Source organism: Pocillopora verrucosa, chromosome 4, assembly GCF_036669915.1.
Source record: "Pocillopora verrucosa isolate sample1 chromosome 4, ASM3666991v2, whole genome shotgun sequence".
NCBI classification, from domain to species: domain Eukaryota; kingdom Metazoa; phylum Cnidaria; class Anthozoa; order Scleractinia; family Pocilloporidae; genus Pocillopora; species Pocillopora verrucosa.
In genome coordinates, this window is record NC_089315.1 from 11420774 (window position 1) to 11429533 (window position 8760).

Sequence of the window (8760 nt, forward strand, 5' to 3'; positions counted from 1 at the left end):
GTCCTGATAGTTGTGGCTTTGTGTGATGTCGGGTTGTAGGATGATTCGTCTAGCAGTCTGTCGAGATGTGTTGGTTTCCCATGAAGGAGTCCGAGAATCTTTTAATAGTCACAAAATTTATGCAGAGGTCCTTCCGATAACATAAGACTGGCGGATGAATCATATATTTAATTCCCTAAAGCCTTTCGTTTAACAAACGCAGACTTATTCGAGGAGATTTACAATAAAGTATGGGGAGCCTGTATACAGCTAGAGGAAAAATCTTTTTTTTTACTTAGAGGAAATATACAAATAGGAAACAGGAAACGTTGAATATCTGAAATATTTGTGTAATTTATGCTTGTTCGTTGAAGAGGCTACATGGTCAACGCTGGTATTTCAATTTGATTTCCAAACGTCGAAAAAAATGGCTTAGATAAGCATCAGCTATCAATTTGCCAAACGTTTGCCCGTCTACCCACAGGCAGCCCGAGCTCCAGCTGTGAGATGATCCTTTTGCGTAATAAAAATCATGGCGAAAATATGAGAGTTTGTATGGGAATATTTATGACCGCTCTTTGGAATAAAAACTTGAAAATACAGTCAAATTTTCGCTGAAAATGGAAAATGCAGTGCATTGCTTGTTTTCTGACCGCTTACTTTCTCGCAAAGAGGCCATTTTAGCGAGTTATCATTTCTAGGTTTACTACTCCCAAGAGAAGGAGAAATTTGTCGTAACCACGGGGGAATCCTCGTATCTCCTCGATACAGCCGTTGATTTTTATCTAAACCGGTGTAGGCAAAATAGCCAACAGGAAAAACCTCAGCTTAAAATACTTAAATCACTTCAAGAGCTAATTTATCGTCAAATTAATGATAATCAATTTTCACTCAAGATGAAATTATCTTGAGCAATAAATAAAATATTATTCAATGAATGCGAACAATGATAACACCCAGAACAGGCGAAATGCTAATTTCTACATGATCACACATTCGTCACGAGTTTATTTGCCGAGCTATAACTGGTTGACAGAAATAGGAACTGAGTTTTAATTAAAATATGCCACGAGGTTTTTCGTGATTTCATCTTTTCGTGAGTGATTTCATCTAGTCGAAGACACGAGTGAACCTCTCTTTACAACATCAGGCGGAAAAGTATTTTCAAAATTGCAGAATACGTCGATGTAACAACATATGGCTAGATGTAGCCTAAAAACGGTGCAATTAGAGCATTGACTATAGGAACTAGTGCATCGTGACAACTGTTAGTGGAGCGAAGCCAAGACCGGTAAGATTTCCAAACATCAAAACTTTTGTTAAAGGTCATCAAAATATCGCTTTTCATTCATACTGACCAAAGTCAAGCGTTCACAATACTGAATAAGAGAGATAAAATTTAGGCACAAACTGAAATCAGCGCTTTAACTTTGCCTCGCTAGAGACTGAAATCGTTTGCTCGTTTAAGAAAAAAAAATAAAAAATAATAAATTTCCAAACAAATCGATATAGATGTTAAGAGATTTTTATTTGGATAATATTCTTGCCTCGCAAATTTGAAAAATACGTTCAAAAATTGAACGTATTCGCCGTTGTTCCAGCGACGGGTACTCGATTAATATTTACCTGTTGACTTAGTTTCTCGCTGTCAAACGGATGTATTGTGTAGCTGTTGCCTAAAATTATGAAATCTGTTCGAATTTTCGAGGAAAAGAGGCTAAATTTGATGCAAAATATGAAACTTGTACCGTGTGTTGTCTGTAAGAGTTTTTTTGTCTAGTAATTGATTCTATAACGAAACAGCATTTCCCAAAGGAATTCCAAATAAATATGCAGCGTCGTCGTTTTATTGAAATGTGCTTACGAAGCATATCATCTATATCCACTATGTATTTGAATGTTGTATTTCGTAAAAATACTTGTGACTCAAAACACGAATTATCACGCGAATGAAAATGATACTAAATGATTCTCTACCTTTTAAGTAACAATCGATTGATGTATCTAAGGAAATTTTCAGAATCTTACGAATGATTTTCCTAAGGAGAAGCGAGCTGTTTGGTAAACCGAAAGATGGCTACAGAAGTGAGTTCATCGACCGCTGAACCTCTATCATTGATGTCAGTGGAACAAACCAAATAGTTAAATCAATTCCACATTAACAACAAAATCTTGCTAAACTTGATTGAGAAGGGCTAAGAGCTTCCTCTTTTACTCGAGCAAACCACCATTAAAGGAAAAGGTGGAATTTACAAAGGGATAACATAATCTTACCAATGCAGGAAAACATTTATACGGATGCGTTATTGTGAATATCAATTAAACTAAAGATGATGAAACATTTTATGAGTTTCCCGTAGTTTTTGAATCGATCGTAAACCTTCCTAAACACAGTCTAACTCTAGCGCATCAAGACAGAGAAGGTTGAAATCAGGGAAATCAGCATCTTATAAATTCGATCTCAACAGAAACCATTTCAATAACAGGTTAAAAATATTATATATTAGACAGCAGAATGTAGAATGCTATGCCGTGTCATGGGAATTGGGAGTGGAACTTACTTTTTAGTCAAGACGAAAATTCCACTTTTTTCAAAATTTCCAAGCGCAGATTTGCAAATTTCTCATTCCGTGGAGTATTATGATTTCCTTACAGGGGGGTAGGCCTAATAACCTAAATATCTTATCAAATTATTAACGGTCATTGCAAAAATAAAAAATCGACTGACCCTATCATACGAAATCAAAAAGGCATGGATAACAACACTATAAATATGAGAATTAAAAGGTTCTGGCGGTCACTCAAAATATCTGCATTGCTTACCACCAGTATTGTGAGAACTGGACATGCTGCAAACACAAGATAGATGTAACAAAGATGATAGATGTTTATACCTGGAGCATAAAGGTTTACCTTGACGATTCCAAACTTTTTTGTAAAAGAACACTTTCACTTTAGCTCAGCTTTGTAATGTTACTCCTGTTGACCTGTCCTATATATAATCTATATATAAAACTTGTATATTCAAACTAAATTACGGTTACTAGTACCAGGCAAAAAAACGAGATTATTATGGAAAGTCTCAACGCAGGCTTATATATCATATGCTGTAAATGCATATGACAATTAAAATATCTTGTCAGGCATTTTTCATCTAAAACCCACCTACAATATTTATTTGCACTTGAAGAGATGATATCGTGGGTAAATTTATCTACACTGTCTGCCCAAGCGGCTTGCCTTATATCACAAAGTAATTATAGTATTGCAAGTCTCAATTCAAAACTGAATTACTAGGAGGGCAAGAAATGATGGTGCTGCAGACAAACTTCAGAGAAAAATTTACTTTTTGATATAATAAGCTCAGTTATGCACGCATTCTGGTTGGTTCTCACTTATGATTTATTGGAGGACAGACGTATGAATGACGTCATCATTAAAACTTTTAAACATTTTTTATTGTATAAAACAAATAGATTCCAAGTAACCGTGCGTCTGTTCAGTAATAGATCACAGAGGACGTCAAAATGTGGTCAGAAAATCAGTGACACACTCGGCTGTGCCTCGTGTGCCACCTTTTTGTTCTTACAACATTTTGACGTCATCTGTGATCTATTACTTAACAGACGCACGGCAACTTGGAATCTATTGTTAAATTGACGTTCAGATTTGATTATTTTCGAACCACAGGACTAACTGTTTATTAGACGATGGAATATTGCAGTTAGACGCCTCCTCAACCCAACGATGATTTTTATTTGTCTTAATTCGAGGAAAAACACGTTGGAGACGTTCAGGTTTAAGCAACCGAGGTTCAAGGCCCTGTCTATTTACAGTTAAGTCTCTGTCTAACAGTATTAAATGGTTGCAATGAAAAAATTTGGTAGGAAAATTCAAACTGAACTATGAGCCTATCACAATGCCAGCAGTATTTCGTCGCTGACAGCACAAGACCATCCTACATTACCGAGTTAGCACAGCTGTAACGTCCATGAGAAGTATTGGCAATTCTAAACACTATTGTCTTTCTTAATCATTCACTCATCACAAGTGTTTGAAGGAGTGCTTTACTGTGATTTAGTAAGGCAACGAGTTCAGATCATGGAGGTGACTGTATTCCAAAAAAATGATTTGGTGACTTCACGTCCCCTCAAGGACTCTACTTCTATTACATCAGGTCCCCTTTCCACCATCTTTAATGCCTCAATTATTCAGGATTTCTATCCGAACTGCTGGAAGAAGGGTCGAGTAACATCTGCTTTTAAGAAGTGGTATCTTAGCTGACAGCCTAATTGCATACTGTAAATACTTCAGCTGTCAGACAGAACTACTCGAACATGGATATTATGGTTGCAGTAACATCAAGAATTACGAAGGCTTCCAACGTCTGTGGAAGTGAAACATTCCAGTGAAAGTAGTCGAAAGATTCAAACATACTCTCAGTAACTCAAAGCAAGGCTTTACAAGACTTTCTTGACTTTCTTTATGTCAACCCCCAAAATTGCAGTAAATGTTGCATTTCTTTAGTGTGAAAAATTGTGTTAAACGGGAAACTCCGAATAAAAATATATTTCGAATTATTACTAATTGTAAAACTAAAAAATACAAAACTCTTCTTGATAATCTGGGACTTGTCAACTCCCAAGAGAGAGAGAGAAGACTACTTAACATGGAGGCTAGGACACACAAGTTCTTCAAGGGGACAGACATATATAGTAACATAGCTCTAATCAAGAACTTAACATTTTATTGTGACTTTGATGGACTCGGAGGTCAAAACAAATTTCAGTTACCACGTAAATATACTTCTTCCAAAGGGAGGCATTCTTTTAAATTTTATGCACCAAGATTGTGGAACATATTGAATGACCTACTATAGATGTGATACCAGTATTATAAACCGTCTTGACAATGTAAATCAGATAATAAACGTGTTTTTGTTACTTATTTCATGACAGTTTTTGTTTTATTATTTTTATTTAATCCTGTCCCTCAAATAAACCTGTGACTCTTCAGACGAGTTGGAATAAAGTTCTCTACTGATGTAAATACGGCTCGACAACCATGGTGAAAGTCATCAACAGAGAAATGTAGAAACTACCCTTTGAAGTGAAGGAACGTTTATCAATACAATGTTACGTTTAAAATTTATGTCATAGCAGTTAGTCACGTGTTTCTCTTGTGTTTATATTTATCTAGCTACTCACAATGATTATGTGCAATTTCTATAATTATTATAGTTATTTTCATCGGTATCCTCAAACTTGTTAGTTTTAAAGTGTAAAGATGCCTTCCGATTGCGCTTTTTAAAGTAAGGGTCCGTTTAATTATCCCACATGTAAAATACAACAAATTATGGTCTTCATTCGTTTTGATGTCATACCAGCAAACTATGGAACTTATTGCCGGATAATGTCCGTGTGTCTACTTCTTTTGCTGCCTTCAAAATTGCACTAAAAACTTTCCTACTGGATAATAAATGCTGTTCTTTCTTGTGACAAATGTTAAATTCTGAAAGTACTTGTACATACATGTAAATTGTTATCTATAATATTTAATTTTTATCCTATTTAATTTTATGTATCTATCCATATATTTCACCGATTAATGCACTTTAATTATTGTGTAGAATTATTGCTATCAACAAATTCGAAGTGAAATAAAGTCTGTAATTGACTGATTTGATTGATTGTCTATCAATACCGTGTCACGTTTAAAACTTATATCATAGCAGTTAGTCACGCGTTTGCCTTGTATTTATATTAGCTCCTCACAATGATTATATGCAATTTCTATCGTTATTATAGTTATTTTTATCGTTTACCTCAATCTTGTTCGTTTTATAGTATAGCAATACGTTCCGATTGCACATCCTATCTATTTGCAGATCATAAAGTAACTAAACGAGACCTCTTGCGCATCTGGAGTCTAAATGTGCTTACGTTGCATCTCGGTCGCGTCGGTAAATCATTTACGCAGCATCACATTTTCTTTAGAAAATTACTCCTTTATTTACGAAAAAAGGATGTAATCGATTTGGATGTGTTTTTCAGACAAATTGCATTTATACATGGCTACCTTTCGAAAACTGTAAACGAATTTTACAATGGAAAGTTCAGCAATAACATCATTGCACCCAAAGGTAATTAATAAAACAGTGATTCCCTGTTCTAAATCGTGTGCAACCCACTAAAAGCTGTCTAACTTTGAATACATAATCTGCTTTTTGGCAATTCTTTTTACGACACTGGTTACTGACACATTAAAAAAGGGGCATTCCCAAATAGAGATGAAGTCAGTCCCCTGTGATTTGTACTTAACCATCATTTCACTTTGACATATTTTAATATATTGCTTCCGGTGGATGCATCATCAGCGGCTAGTCGAGTCGCCTTTCATTTACTTTCAAGTCTATTTACCTTTTCAGTGTTCTGCAAACCTTGGGAGGGAAGTTAACACTCTTTAGAATTCGGTTTTCTGCGATCTCATTGGAGGTTTGCACAGTTTTCCCAGCGGCTAAATTCAATATCTGTTCGAGAGTATTGTTGAGCAGAGTAAGGTCACGCAAAATCTGTTCTAATCACTTGCACTTAGGTTTTGAATAGTCACAAGGCATGTAAATAGACAAAATGGGGGGCAATCGACACATTTTGGTTGTCAATGCTCTTTCCTTTATAGAGACCGCGCAGCAAGCTTTTGAGTAGGGGGCTATTTTTTGATCCGTTATTTTTGTTAAATTATTTTTTGTCTAATTTATTTTTATTTTTGCAAAAAAGTGGGGGGGGGGGGGGGGGCTTAAGACCCTCAGCCCCTCCCTCTGCGCGGTTCTTGTTTCAATAGGTGCTCTTGCTGCCACTTTTCAGTGCTGTGGCTTTTTATTGACTCCTTTAATGATGCAAAGCTTCCGCCAAAGGCAATTAACTGTTCGGGAAACGCAGAAGTACAATGCCACTGTTGCACTACTTCGACACATTCGAATAAGAATTACCTCGTAGTCGAGGTAGAATGTGGAGAAATTCGGGGGGGACAGAACAGTGGTGGCTTAACTTGTTCGATGGAATTTTGCTGGAAAGAGAGCGGAAGAAGAACTTGAGAATAAACCGTGCAGTTTCCATGTCTGTAGTAGATGAATTGCGACCCTTTCTTCAACCTGGTAGGAGTCCAAAAGGACTTGATGTGTTGTCTGTTGAAAAACAACTGGCCATGACCCTATACTTTTTGAAGGATCAAGGCTTTCTTACGATGGCGATGTGTGTCAACTGTTCCTCTTTTCCTGTGTGTCAACTGTTCCTCTGGTCCTTGTTGTAAATTGTTCCTGTGGTCCTATGTGTCCTCTGTTTCTTTTTTTTTTCTGGTCCTTTGTCTCCAAAGGTTCTCTGGTTCTGTGAACCATTTGTTTCTCTGATCCTGTGTGCCCACTGTTTCTTTGTTCCTGAATGCCTACTGTTCCTTTATTCCTGAGTGCCTAGTGTTCCCCTGGTCCTGTATATCCACTATTCCTTCACTTGCTTGTGCCTAAAGGTCCCTTAGTCCATTGTGCACACAGTCCTATGGTTCTGTGAACCTCTGATCCTGTGTGTCCACTGTTGCTTTGTTCCTGAGTGCCCACTGAGGATGTGGTCTTGCATCCCCACCATCCCTCTAGTTCTATTCGCCTTCTGTTCAGTGCTTTGGTTCTGTGTCCTTTAGTCCTGGGTTCCCACTGTTCCTTTGTTCCTGAATGCCTACTGTCCCCTGTTCCTGTATGTCCACTGTTCCTCCGCTTAAGTGTGCCCAAAGGTCCCTTAATCCATTGTGCACAAAGTCCTCTGGTTCTGTGAATCTGTTGTTTCTCTGATCCCGAGTATCCACTGTTGCTTTGTTCCTGAGTGCCCACTGAGGCTGAGGTCTTGCATCCCCACCGTCCCTCTAGTTCTATTCGCCTTCTCTTCAGTACTTTGGTTCTGTGTCCTTTTGTCGTGGGTTCCCACTGTCACTCTCGTCCTGCGTGCCTACTGTCCCCCTGGTCATCTGGATCCACTGTCTCTCTTTTCCTGAGTTCCCACAGATCCTCTGGTCCCGTGTTCTGGCTATTTTTTCCGGGCCTATGTGACCGCTGTCCCTCTGGTCCCGGGTGCCCACTTTGATTCCACTGGTCCTGTGCGACCGCCGTCCCTCTGGTCATGCGTGCCCAATATCGCTAATCAGAACCCGGGAAATGAAAGACTACCCGTTTTCCACATCTTTTTTCAATTTTCGTCTTCTGTGCTGTTGAATTGTAATAAATAAACTTCTGGTCTAACTATAACGCGTCCAGCTGTCTTCTACTCTGGATATGTGTCCTGCTTCAGACTAATAGCCTATTTTGGCCGCAACTTCCCTAATGCTGTTTTGTTACATGCGTGACATATGACTATGACGTTGCACAAGAAAAACGACGCTGCTTCTAGCATTACAATGGGGTTATTTTTGACTCAACTTATCGAAGGGTACAGGAAAAGAGAGAGTGGGGGATAAATAGAGAATAATACATGGGCGCGCGTAGATATGGAATTTCTCTTCGAGTGTTTAACTCGATAGCTCACGAGTGAGTGCAGCGAACGAGTGAGATGTCAAGTTGAACACGAGAAGAGAAATTCCATATCTACAAGCAACCATGTATTATTTTGTTTATCATATAAACACAATAGTCCTTCACGGGGAAGAAAAGCCGACTTAATTAATGAATGAAAATAAATGAATCGACAATCCTCGAAAAATGCGTTGAATTATGATTACAAAAACAAAAATGGTCGCAATTTT

The 8760-nt window shown here is 37.8% G+C and overlaps 1 protein-coding gene and 1 long non-coding RNA gene across 15 annotated transcripts in view; one reads left to right on the top strand and one right to left on the bottom strand.

The window, feature by feature from the left end:
- The window catches only part of LOC131777422 (TNF receptor-associated factor 2), a 34060-nt gene that overhangs the window by 9061 nt on the left and 16239 nt on the right, over positions 1–8760 (bottom strand). The window contains exon 1 of one of the 14 annotated variants that reach the window (XM_059093730.2): positions 6399–6602. The exons of 11 other annotated variants lie outside the window; for them this stretch is intronic. The gene's annotated coding sequence lies outside the window, so the exon portion shown is untranslated. Of the gene's footprint in view, positions 1–2540; positions 2602–6398; positions 6603–8760 lie in introns of those variants that run through there. 2 more of the 14 variants (XM_059093725.2, XM_059093727.2) reach the window with 2 other exon arrangements.
- LOC131777425 (uncharacterized) lies at positions 1056–4926 on the top strand. The gene is made up of 2 exons (XR_009339627.2): positions 1056–1270; positions 3670–4926. It is a non-coding gene; the product is annotated as an uncharacterized lncRNA (long non-coding RNA).